General features: G+C 40.3%; 1 long non-coding RNA gene and 1 pseudogene across 2 annotated transcripts in view; both read left to right on the top strand.

Moving 5' to 3' along the window:
- LOC139707247 (uncharacterized) overlaps positions 1-13,850 on the top strand; it is a 177,031-nt gene that overhangs the window by 74,676 nt on the left and 88,505 nt on the right. The gene's annotated exons all lie outside the window — the stretch shown is intronic.
- Positions 3,410-9,911, top strand: LOC114094097 (ATP-dependent RNA helicase DDX50 pseudogene; annotated as a pseudogene).

The following is a 13,850-nucleotide window of genomic DNA, read 5'->3' as shown; positions in this document are numbered from 1 at the left end:
CTTCCAGTGTTTACTTGTTTTTGTGGTCAAGGACTTCAGTATGTCTCTCTATACTTTCTGGGTGGCAAGAGAAAAGCAAAACCATGTGTTAGAAATGTGGGGGTTTCTAATGCAACCAGGAGCAGAAAGTAGGGGGCTGGATTCTAATTATTTTTCCTCCCTTCCTCCTGTAAGGAACCAATATGGCTATAGTGGTCACTGTCTAGCATAGTATGCCTTCAATTTCTGGGCAGGTATATAAAGTATTTAAACAAAAACAGGTTTCTTTGTTAAGAAAGCATCAATTTCACTTACATACACCAATAAGACCATTTGCTATACCAAGAACTAAAAGAATTTAAGATGTAGAGTTTCACTTTTTATTAACTGAATTAATTTAAAACTTTTATGATTAATTAAATTTAATTAGATTCCATTTACCTTTTTAGAGCAATTTTAGGTTGACAAAAAAAAAATCCATCTGCATGTGCAGTGAACTCCTCATATATCCCTTCTTGTCCTCATACCGTTTACATCTCAAATTATTGTGGTAAAAGATGCAGTTTCAAAACTGAGTCTAAGATGCATTCATTTCAAGTGGCTTCTCAGCCTCAGCAGTAGCTCACAGTGTAGACATGGAGGGGAGGACATAGGGGCAGAGCATTTTACTCAGAAGTACAAATACAAATATTATGGATCAATGCAAGTATAAAGCTTTGATTAGGAGCAAGTATCAGAAATTTAGAAACACCTTTTAAATGAATCAACTTTATCTTACTCCTGGTTATACAAAACCCAGGGTGGCATATGGTCCAAGGGTAGAATGTTTCTGTTGGACATACTCTTGGGGAGCAAGAGTATATGGTACCATGTTCTAAGCAAAAAGCCAAGTCTTTTCCCCAGGTGATCCTTAATGGCTCTGGAGAGGACAGCCTTGGCTAAAATTGTGGTGCGTTAATAAAATGAGGCAGCATTAGAAACATTCCCAAAGGGCTCATTTCCCTTGTTTAAAAATTTTTAAATTGTGGTAAAAATATACATGATATAAAATTTACCATTTTCACCACTTTTAAGTGTAGAGTGCGATGGCATTAAGTATATTCAGATTGTGTAACCCACCACCATCTCTAGAACCATATATTTTTTACACCATTGAAACTCTGTACCCATTAAACAAAAACTCTCCATTCTCTCTTCTACTCTTCATCCTAGCCTCTGGCAACCACCATTCCACTTTTGGTTTCTATGAATTTGACTACTCTAGGCACCTCATATAAATGGAATCATACAGTGTTTGTCCCTGTATGACTGACTTATTTCACTTAACATTATGCCTTCAAGATTTATCATGCTGTGCTGTGTGTTGAAATTTCTTTCCCTGTTAAGATAGACCATGTTTTGTTTATCCTTTCATTGCCAATGGACATTAGATTGCTTCCATTTTTATTTTTGTTTTCTAACTAGAAAGTGACTCTCTGGTGAGGTATTTTACATATTATCAAGGAACTATGGCTTCCTTGAATTCTTTGGAATAAATATAAAATTTTCAGACAATAATTTTTCAATGCTAGAAGAATCGTCCAATTTATGTTGTAGTAAGTCTAGGGACTGAATAAGGTGGGTTTCCAAAATCCATCAGAGGAGGAAAAACATCCTCAAAGACACATGGTCCAGTGGGGGAAATAATGATTATGTTAATCATATGTGGGCAGAGGAGATGGGAGGGACATCCAGGAGTAAGTTGGCAATGTTTGGCCAGGGCAGAGAGAAGAGAATTGAATCTAGGACGAGGAATCTGGATCCAGAGGGTAAGTGGTAGGATGCCACTAAAAGATTGCACATTGTTTTGTTATTTATGGATTAGCTTATTTTCTATTCAAGTAAAATATTTACATTCTTTTAAAGTTAATACTGTAAAATATGGTATATTCAAACCAATCTAGCTTCCTTTCCCCTCCCCATTGTTCATTTCTTTCTCCCATAGGTAATTCATTTTTGTTAGGTTTGGATTTACTTTCCATTTCTTCTTTTTGAAAATATAAGCAAATATGTTTATCTGTCCATCTTGTTATTTTTTTAATTCAAAAGTAGCATACTGTGCACATTCTTCTGCATCTTACATGTTCACTTAATTCCTTCATGACAGTGTACAGAGATTTTCCTTATGTCTTTCTGTATCTGCATAACATGCCATTATGTGAAAGTATCATAGTTTATTTAACTTGTCCACTATTGATGAGCATTTGGGTATTATTTTGATTTATTTGCTGTTATAAATTGTACTTCAGTGAATAGCCTTGTGCACATGTCATTTTATGAGGTGCATTGTGTTTTGGGGATAGATTCCTAGGTCAAAGAGTCAAGGCATAAGCAATTTTGCTGTATATTGCAAAACAAAACAAACAAAAAACTCTACAGAAGTTGTAGCAGTTTGCATTTTTGCTAGCAAAGTGTGCAAATCTATTTCTTCAGTCAATCCAGCAGAATATACTGTCAAATTTTGGATTTTAGCCAAAAGTTCTGATAAAGGGCAAATGTTTCTTGGTGTCATTCTGATTTTCATTCATAGAAGCTACTAGTATTTTAGGGAAAAATTGGTGGAACTTAACAATTAATTAAATGTGGAGATCAATGAGAAGGAGAGTCAAAGGATTAAAAAAGGTCAAGGAGAAGCAGACATAGGTGGCAATTTACTGTTTGAGTTGCTCAGGGGATGTATTCATTAGACCCTTGGAGCTAAGAAAGAGGTCACTACCTCCACCTAAAGATGTGGTTGAAACTGTGAGATTGCATAAATTGCCAAATGTGGAAATGTAGATGAGAAGAAGTGCAAGAAAATATATTTCTAAAACAGGTACAGTTGGATCAATCAAATTATCTACCTTGTCTATGTCCCCTTCCTTTTAAGTTATGATTGAGGTTTATAATTTTTATTTATCTGTTGTATCCCCTTGTGAAATACTTGAAAAGATAGTGACAAATGAAAGGCCCTGGCCCCTTGTCATTCACACTGTGGTTCTGAGATCCAGGAGCAGGGACATCACCTGTCAGCTTGTTAGAAATGCAGAAGCTAGGTCACAGCCTGTAGCTGGTTGTGGCCACCTTGCTGGGAGGGAGGTGGTGGAACAGTAATGCCTGGGAATCCCCTCTGGGAACATTATGGAAGTACCCTTGGAAAAGCCCAAAATCTAGAGGAAGGAGCAGCAAAAAAACTTTATGGATAGCAGAATTTCTGATAAGGCATTATGGACCTGGACTTCCCTTACAGAGTTGTTATGAAGACTTCAGTGAGGTAAACCAAAAGCATACCCCACAACGCTGGCATGATAGGAGGAAGTCAAGGCACCACCATCACTCAGACAGGAAAACAGAAACCACAGACAATAGTGCTGTGATGACCCCATGCTCCCAACTCCCCAGAAAAGCAAAAATGAAAGAAAAACTAAATGGGGACACTGAAGAAGGATTTGATAGACTTTCAGATGAATTTCTACATCTCATAAGTCAAGAAGAAAAAAAATCTATCAATGAAGAGACTCATGAACATGGGAAAAAATTGAAGTCAGTGTCATCCTTAAAAAGTTCCACTCATAAGTCAGGTGATAATAAATTAGAGGAGATCCCAACATATGAACAGAAAGGAGGAGCCTTCTCCAATTTCTTCACTTCTGAAGAAACTATAAAGCTCACGAAAGGTAAAGGGTAACAACATCTTTCTTTCCTATTCAAGTTGAGACCTTTGGTCTTATATATGAGGGAAAAGATTGAATTACCAAGCATGGACAGGAACAGGAAAGACATTCCCTTTTGCCAAACCTTAGATGAAAGGCTCAAAAGAAACCAAGAAACAATTTTTTAAAAGCAGCTCACCAAAGGTACTTGTTTTGACTCCAACAAGGAAACTGGCAAACCAAATAACCAAACGCTTCAGAGATATAACTAGGAAACATAGTGTGGTTGTTTTATGGTGGAACAGCTTATCTAAGCCAAATTAATTATATTCAAAGTGACATTTGCATCTTGGTTGGGACTCCTGGTCGTACCAAAGGTCATCTGAAGAATGACTATTTGGGTCTTTCTAAACTAAGCTGTTCTGCACTTGATGAAGTGAATTGAATGTTAGAAATGTTAGATTTAGGTTTTTCTGAATGAGTTAAAGGTATTATCCATGAATCCTATGAAAATGATTCTGAAGACAATCCTCAGACTTCACTTTGTCTGCATTGGCATACAAACTTGCAGGGAAGAAAATACATGAATACATGCAGCCCAGATACGAACAAGTTGACTGTGTTGGAAAAGTGACTCAGAAGGCTGCAAGTACTATGGAACCTTTGGCTGCCCAGTGCCATTGGTCTCAGAGGCCAGCTGTTATTGGAGATGTCCTTCAGGTACACTGTGGTGATGAAAGGAGCGCTATTGTATTCTGTGAGACCAAGAAGAATATAACTGAAATGACCATGAATCCACATGAAACAGAATTCCCAGTGTTTCCATGTGGCTGTTGCATGGTCAAAAGAGAAGTTACACTGAAAGGCTTCCAAGAAGGTGGTTTTCAAGCTTGGGTGGCAACCAAAATGTCTGTCCATGGTTTGGACATTCTCGAGGTTGATCTGGTGATTCAGAGTTCTCCTTCATAGGATGTTAATCCTATATCCATCACTCTGGAGGCATAAGTATAGCTGACCAGACAAGAATTTGCATATTTTTATCAACCAAGAGAAAGAAGTCAACCAAGATATGTGGAACAAAAAGCAGGAATTGCTTTTTTTTTTTTTTAAAGAGCCATAGCACATTTATTTTCACCTACACTTAGTATTCAACCTTGTGAATATACAGAAATAATTGCCATTCATCTTCCTAAAAGTTGATAATAGGGGTGGCACTTGATTTCCTTTTGCTTTGCTGGGATGAACAGTTCTACTTTAAATATACCTTTACACATCTCAGTGTTGTACCCAACAGCAAATAACTGATAACAATTGGAATTTTGCATAGAATAAATACATTTTAACTTGGTGCAAACAATGCCAATGTGTTTTCCTAATGAAAACATGAGCAACTTGATCTTTTTTTTAATAATTGTTCTATTTTTAAAATTTTTTATTTGTTTTAATTAGTCATTCATGATAGTAGAATGCATTTATGTACTTTGATATATCATACATAGATGGGATATAATTTCTCATTTTTCTGAGTGTACATGTTACAGAATCATATTGGTCATGTAGTCACATATATACATACAGTAATAATGTCTGTTTCATTCTACTATCTTTCCTATCCCCACATCCCCTCCCATTCCCTCCCGTCATTTCCCTCTAAGGTAATGCTATTCTTCCCTAGTGCCCCCTGCTTTATTGTGAATTAGCATCTGCATATTAGAGAAAACATTCAGGCTGTGGTTTTATAGGATTGGCTTATTTTGCTTAGTATGATATTCTTTAACTCCAACCATTTACTGGCAAATTCCATAATTTTACTCTTCTTTAAAGCTGAGTAATATTCCATTGAGTGTATATACCACATTTTCTTTATACATTCATCCATTGAGGGAAACCTAGGTTGGTTCCATAGTCTAGCTATTGTGAATTGAGTTGCTATAAACATTGATGTGGCTGCATCACTATATATGCTGATTTTAAGACCTTTGGGTATAAACCAAGGAGTGGAATAGCTGGGTCAAATAGTGGTTCCATTCCCAATTTTCTGAGGAATCTCCATACTGCTTTCCATAGTGATTGACCAATTTGCAGTCCCACCAGCAATGTATGAGTATGCCTTTTTTACTACATCCTCGCCGACATTTATTGTTGCCTGTATTCTTGATAATTGCCATTCTGACAGGAATGAGATGAAATCTTAGAGTAGTTTTGATTTGCTATTTCTCTAATTGCTTAGAGATATTGAACACTTTTTCATATATTTGTTGATTAATTGTATTTCTTCTTCTGTGAAGTGTCTTTTCAGTTCCCTAGCCCATTTATTGATTGATTATTTGGATTTTTAGTGTTAATTTCTTTTAGTTCTTTATATATCCTAGAGATTAATGCTTTATTGGAGGTAAATTTGGTAAAGATTTTCTCCCAATCTGTAGGTTCTCTTCTCACTTTATTAATTGTTTCCTTTGCTGAGAAAAAGCTTTACTTTTAAATGCATAGGTGTTTCTAAAATTTAGTTAAATCAAAAAGCATGAGTGCCATCAGTTCTCTGGATTTTATTTCTTATGCTGATGTAGATTTTTCCTGATCATCAGTGCATATACTGATAGAAGAGAAAGAAGCAGTGGCTACAGCCTCACACAAATTTCTGGTACGTTGAACCTTGAACCATGATCTCTTATCAGCTCTGATAAGCATTTTGTGACCATGATTCTGGAAAGCCCAGAAGAAATCCCAGATGTCAGCTGAGCTTGGAAATAACTTAACAGAAAGCTAAGCAGTAATGCTGTGTCCCACAGGGCCAGAATATGCCCCCTGAAAGATATTTGCTTTGCTGTTCCTACATCAGATCCAGAAAGGTTACAGGCAGAGTGGATGACTGAATGCCCTAAGTACCCTCCACGATAACTAAAATTGAAGAATATTATGATGGGGATACTCTTCTAATTCTAAGCAAAGAAATGACTGATCAAGTGGCAGGTCTGGTCAGGCAGGCTGGTCAGGTGGCCAGGCAGGGAGATAGAATTGACCAGGGGAGTTGGTCAGGAAGTCATCAAGATGGTAGAAGAGAGAGTAGGGACAGAAATCAATTGAGAAGTGGGGGCCAAATGGAGTCAGTTTACCAGTATGAGCTCACCTATTTCTGCCTAATCATGTACATTATCCCCCAAATCTTAGGTCATCATAAAGAAGTTAGTCCTAGTTTTTTAATAGTTGTAAACAAATGTACTTTCCAGCTATACCTTTGAATTTAGAAAACCTCCTTAAAAAATAAGAAATGCATAAACTCTGGGCTGGGACTGTAGGTCAGTGGCAGAGTACTTGCCTAGCATACAGGGAGGCACTGGGTTTTATCCTCAGCACCACATAAAAATAAATAAAATAAAGGCAGGCTGTCTGTCTACAACCAAAAAAAAATTTTTTTAAAAACAAACAAAAAAAACCAACTCAGGTTGCACTCTAGACCTATGACTCAGAATCTGCATTTTCTCAAATTTCATAAACAATGCCCTTTTGAACAGTTGGACTTCCCTGGACAAAATTGAAACACAGTTTTATTGGTTGTGCCTTAAATTTGCAATTTCAAATCATAGCAAGACCCTGTATTTCCTACCATGTTTCTCTAGTGGAACAGCTTTTATAGTCCCACGGGGATTATTCAATTCCTTCTCCCTTCTGCAAATCTCTCACTCACCCTCCCTTTTTTATTCTCAAGGTTCTTCCCTATTTTATTTATTTATTTTGACCATGATTTTATTTATACATAGGCCACCTTGATACAAAAAAAAAAAAGTGCTGTGGCAACGTACAAAAATATATAAAGTACCATAGAATAAAAATCTCCCCTATTCTAGGCAGAAATTAGAAGCCATCAGTGAGTACTCTTTTACAGTGCCACCACTGTATTTTCACCAAGCCAGCATCTACACCTCCTCTCCTTCTCTATATAGTGTTGGAAGAAGTGGCCCTCCTTAGGTCAAAGACCTCTCTGTGTATGCCTACATTCTGAATCCCCTTCTCTAGATGTCTTTTGGTCATCTTCCCTTCCATGGCTCCCTCTTTTCTGGATCATTCCCATCAGTAGGAAAGCCTGATCTGCTATCAACTCTCTTTTTAAAAATCACTCTTTCCATAACCACTTATCTCCCTCTGACCACGGGCCTGTTTCTTTGTTTCCCTTCACTATAAAACTTCTTGAAAGAATTGTTGTTATGCTGTTTCTAACCCTCTGCTGTCCCTCCACTTTCCAGTTCACTTCAGTCTGGCCTCCACCTCTGCCTTGTTGGTATACCTGCTCTTGTTGAGGCTCCCAGGGACCCCAGGTTGTCAAATCCAATAGATACTTCTAGAAAAATCTCACACAGCTGACCATCTTTTTCGTCTTGCAGTAGACACGCTTGGGTTCCCTGGGACACCCTGCCCTGATGACCACCCTGCTCCCACTGCTCTCCCTCCGCCTGCCTCCTCTACCTGACCACTTGGAGTAACCCTCTTTCCTTTCTTTCTCCATGCTTTCCATAGAGGGAACATCCATTTCAAAGCTCCCCATAACCCTCCTTTTCCCTTTGCCTGATACTCAGCTCGTTTCCTGCATTTACACTGCCTTCCCGGCCTCTGTGGGCGTTGGTGTTTCTGATCACTCGCAGCCCAGATGCTGTTGCTATTCATGGAAGCATTTTCCTAAGAGTTGGTTCCACATTTCCCCCTGCAGTGTCTGTCAGTGCCTTGAGAGTAATAGAAATGGAATTTATTGAAAGAAAAAAAAAAGCAAATACATACCTGTGTGCATATATACAAGGAGTCTTGAAAATCTAAAATTTAAAATATATTTACCTTGAAGAAGATGCAAAAGTGAGAATGTCTAAAATAGTGTTGGGCACTTAATGAGCCTTTGAGGTTTGGTTAACTGATTGAATAGTAGCAATATCTATAGGTTCCTAATATGGCAAAGATCTTAATGAGTATCACTCTCATTGTTTGAAAGGATGTTGAAGTATCTCTATTTTAAATGATTCAACTCAATTTATGCATTTTATTAGACATGGAAATAGTTTAAGAAGCAATGAATATCAAGGTATCCATAAAGTGATAGACTAGTGACTTTTGATTAATAATATAAATGTTATAAACAAAATATTTTCATATTAAGATGAGCATATCTTAATACAAATATATGTTTTGTGTGTGTGTCAAAAATAATTTTTATTAATGTTGCTAAATGAAAGTATTGATACTGTAGGTGAGAGCAAATGAAGAGAATTCAAAAGGAAAAAGAAAGGAAGACAGACCTCAACAGATCAGCAATGCTTTATTAAGCAATGGAGGGGCACATTTTCAAGAGCAAAAATGTGACAGGCTACAATGAGAGTCTGTTTTGTAGGGTTTAGCTGGGGAGGTCATGGGAGGTGTTGATCAGTTACTTTTGGCGGGCTTACTTTCAGGGAGCAGGGGCATTTTGGCAGATAAGGGAGATTGCAACAGGTCAGATTCCTGAGCTTCCTTTTTCCCTGAGGGTATTGTTAAGTCTCCATTTCCTTCATTCCACACTCTAAAAGGGGCTTCATGAGTTGGGGTGACATCATCATATCTGGCTACTTCCTGCTGGGAAGGGTGTCACTGGGACACCTTCTAGAGTCTGAAGGATGAACATAGCTCTCACATGTTCTTGGGTGGTGGCCTGGTGATGGTGAAGACATGTTTTTTTAGAAACCTCTGGAATAGATTAACAAAACATGGGAAAAGGGAGAGAAATAAGATAATCAGGAGAATGGGGGTCATAATGGGACCAATCCAGGTCGGGAGTCCTCCCCACCATCCAGGGGAGGAGGAGGTGGTTGCTAGGTTAGTGCCTTGTTTCTTTAGCTTCCTTGTCTTTTATGTTAATAAGTCAGAAATAGTAACTTATATTACTATTTCTGACTTATTAATATAAAAACAGAAATCTTCTTCCAGATATAAGCATAATCCTCCTTTTTCCATGAGAACTAAATCTAGACCTCTCAGGTTTGGAAGGATGACAGTAGCCAGAGAGTCCACTCGATCTTGGATGTCATTCATTTGGGAAGTTATATTGTCAAGTGATTCCCTAAGGGCCCTGGACAATTGCTCATACTTGTCTAGGGATACACCAAGACCAGCTGTTCCTGTGGTTGCCCCTGTGAGGACTCTGAGACCCACAAGGATGGGAATCAGGCCAGGGTTCCGCCACCTGCGATGGAGAAAATGGGTGACAGGGATAGGAATAATAGAGGTGTCCTGGGTGTAGGGTAAAGGAGGAACTGCTAAGGCAGTACAGGTTCCCATCCGATTGGAGGGAAGGTATAGGTAGACCTGACCCCCACATAGGAAGAATACTCCCTGCTTACATTCCAGGCCTCCCTAGGAATTAGAGCAGAGAAGCAGTTCTAACTGATCTGTATTCAGCTCACTGTGATAAACTGTCAGGTGGTGCTTAGATGTGCTGCTATAAGTGGTGTAGTTTGGTGTTAGCAGTAGAGGGAATCAGGTGTTCAGAGGTGAGTCTTCCCATGTTATGGTGGAGGAAGAGAAAGTAAGGGTAAGAGGTGGGAAGCCCTCTGCAATCATTGTTTTGAAGAGGTTCAGGGTAGCATAAGCCGTAAGTGGGGCCCCCTGGTTTCTGGGGATTCAACCTTGACAAAAGGCTGATGTTGTGGATGTGGTCAGCCCTGATATAGCCTGAGGTGTATTAAAGTGGGTGAGTAGATTTGATTCATTGTCATATCCTCCTGTAGTGGTAGGCGTTCATATGGGTAGAGGGAGTGAGAATAGTTAGGGTGAGGGAGCAGTTTGGGTAAGCACCCTGGGGGTTTCCTCCCTGAAAAGAAGGCAACAAATGAAGAGGGGCTTGGGATTGAGGAAGACCTTGAATAATATGGCTGAAAGTAGGGGGCAGGGTCTGGAGAGTGGTGGAGTATGAGTTAAGTTGTTGGGTTAGCGTCTGGAAAGCTGTTGGCTGTTTTAGGGACATTAGATTGGGATTCTAATGTCCCTGGTATAGATGGTGATAGAGCCGCATAGAACTTGTAGCTCAAATGTTGAGGGGCACAGGGATGAAGAGCCATTTAGTGGAAGAAGTCTGAGTGTACACCCAACAGGTTGACCATACTGGGTTAGCCTCAAAGAGGAGGGCAATTGAGGATTTGAGGAGGAATAAGAGATTTCATAGTTGTGGCCACAGAGCTGGGAGAAGGGGAAGGAGTTGTGGATGAGGCTAGTCCAAGTAGAGCATAAGAATAAGCAGAAGGAAAAGAAAATAATTTGGAGGGGGCAGAAAGGAGAGAGGGTTCCTTGGAGCTATAAGTCAGTAATCCAGGAGAGGAGAGACGGAATGAAGTGGGATGTCCTTTGAAGAGGGGGTATTCCAGACTGTGGGGTTGATCCCAGCTAGTAAGGAATGATCAGGAGGCTTAAGGAGCACAGGGACTAGGTCCAGGTTGGAATGTACTAGAAAGATGGTAGTGGATTGTAAAGGGAGAATGGAGATGGAAGCCTTCAGTTTATGAAGGGGGGATGGGCAGTTTGGCATGACAATGAAAGAGTGGGATAGTGAGAGAGATCCAAATGTACTACAAAAGAGGGAGGTGACTTTAGGGGATACACAGGGGTCCCAGATACTCCCATAATAGGAGTATTCATTTTACAAGTAGGTCCATGCCATTGTATCAGAAGGGAAAGACTTGCCTCAGTGTTGACCCCCAAAGAAACTGCCTGTCTGTTCACCATCCCTATAACCTGGGGCTCCTTGGAGTATCACATGAGGTGATGGGGCAGTGGAGTCCAGGCCTCCTCATTCCAGTAATTCAGTGTATGGGACTTGGGGAAAAGTCTGTACCGAGGGCAGGGGTGTCCTCCCCTGGGGGCAGTCCATTTTCTAGTGATCCCTTTGTTCACAGTTGGGACAGGGCTTGGTGGGGGGACCTCGGATTTGGGCAGGCTTTTGCCCAGTGTCCTGTCTGTCCACACTAGAAACAGGCCCTGGGAGGAGTACTAGAGGGTTTGGTGAGGCCATGGGCAGCAGGGGCTGATTTGGGGTTATAAATGGCCGAGGCCCATAGTTGATATTTAGCTTTGAGAAGTTTCTCTTTTTCTTTTTTGGCTTCATCCTCCTGATTATTAAGTACGTTGAAAGCAGCATCCAGAAGTTGCTTCTGAGGGGTTTCTTTTTCTAGCTGTCTAAGTTTTTTCGGATATTGGGGGCAGAACAATCAACGAGTTGAACATGGAGAAAGAGAGTACTGGCAGGGGTATGGAGATCCAGGGTCGTATAATTAGTAGTGGCCTCAGTAAGTTGGGCCCAAAACAGTGTGGGGTTTTCATCCAGGCCTTGAGTGATTTCCCTAATTTTATCATAGTTAACCTGAGTATGAGAGTTTTTTTGTCATGACTTCCAGGAGGCGGGTAATCATATGTTGGAGTCAGATAGTTCCCAGGTCTTGAGATTGGTATGACAAGTTAGATCCAACCGTGGAGAGTAGTATCCACCACAGGACTGGCGTGAGGGTTTTGGATATGGAGGAGGTTGGCATTTTCTCTTGCTGCTTGCTAAATTCAGGCACATTCATCAGGGGCAGGGTGGAAATGAGGGTATAATAATTGTCTGCTCAGTTGAGATGGTAAGCCTGACTCAGACGTAGGAATTCCTTTTTAAATTTGGTGGGATTTTCAGAGAATAAACCTAATCTGTCCTTAATTTGGGAAATATCTGTCATGGCAAAAGGAATATGGATTTCATATTTCCTTTCAGCCCTGGCCACCGCCCAAAGGGAAAAGGTATTTTATTTAGAGAAGGGTTTTGGATCAAGTGATTGGAGGTTAAGATACGGGGGATGGCGATTGGGGATTTGATATTTTGGGAGGAGGTGAAGATGAGAGGGCAGAAGGTCCTTTAGGCTAATAAGGCATCTGCTATTTTGGGGACAGTAAAGGAAGAAGAAGGTTGGGGGTCAGAGTTTGATTTAGCAGACTTGTAGAGTGGAGAGTCAGTGAGAATCAATTGTAGAGCAGAGCAATGTTGCCATAAAGAGGGCTTTGAGCAGAGGTGAAGGAAATCTTGGAGGTAGGGAACTTCAGACCATTTGCCATTTTGTTGGAGGAAATTATCTAAGTTCTGGAGGATTTGGGAGTCAAAGGTCCTAAATTAGGGCAATTAACTTAGGTTGTCTATTTTATATTGAAGCCAGATCTGGGTACTCAGCCTAATATGGCATTTGCTTTTGAGGACAGATTGGAGGTGGAGGATTTTGAGATTTTTAATGGGACAACCTAACAGGGAGTCCTATGGGATGGATTGGTTAGCCCCCATGTTGGAGAGGTTTGACCTGGTGGCAGTGGAGATCAAAATGTTCCTTGATGTCTCCTGTCACTGGACAGAGTTCCACCAGAGAATGAGAGGGCATCCCCTTCTGCAGTCCCAATGGTGGAGGATCCCTGGGGTCAGTATGAGCCAAAATGCAAAGGTTTCAGGCAGGGTGTCTCTGTGAGAGACTGGAAGGGATCTTACCTCTTTGATAAATGAGAAGGCTGGTGTTGCATGTAAGAACAAAATGGCAGAAAGTGACTTCTGATCTGGAGATCTGAATACATAAGATAATAAAGGAATTGGAAAGGATATGGTTAGGAGGAGGATGCCTCCAACACCAACAAAGGACCCAGTTTAGGTCCTTGTTCCATCCATAAGGCAGTAAGGTAGAAAAAAATCTAGCCCAGGATTGGGGTCAATTTTGGGTTGCGTACCAGCCACCATTGAGCTATAGTGGACTCGGAGCATGCGAAGGGCCTCCCTTCTATCAGGAGGAAAGAAAGAAATGGTAGGAGATGAGAAGAGAAAAGATGGTAGAAGTTCGTTAGGATAGGAAGGGGTAGAGAGCCCTAAACCCTGTTGTCCTGGGTTTTGGCACCAAATGAAAGTGAATACAAAAAGAAAAAGAAAAGGAGACAGATCTCAATGGATCAGTCATGCTTCATTAAGCATTTTCCCTAAGAGGGAAAATGGTGATGGGCTGCAACAAGGGTCTGGGTTTTATAGGGTTTAGCAGGGCCAGGTCATGGGAGGAGTTGGTCAGTTATTTTTGGCAGGCTTACTTTCTTGTGAGCAGGGGGATTTGGGCAGATAAGAGAAAATTGCAATGGGTCAGATTCTTGAGCTTCCTTTTCCCCTGAGGGTTTTTTAAGTCTCCATTTCCTTCACTA

This window comes from Marmota flaviventris, chromosome 10 (assembly GCF_047511675.1).
Source record: "Marmota flaviventris isolate mMarFla1 chromosome 10, mMarFla1.hap1, whole genome shotgun sequence".
Classification (NCBI taxonomy): Eukaryota; Metazoa; Chordata; class Mammalia; order Rodentia; family Sciuridae; genus Marmota; species Marmota flaviventris.
This window is presented reverse-complemented; position numbering and strand designations above follow the sequence as displayed.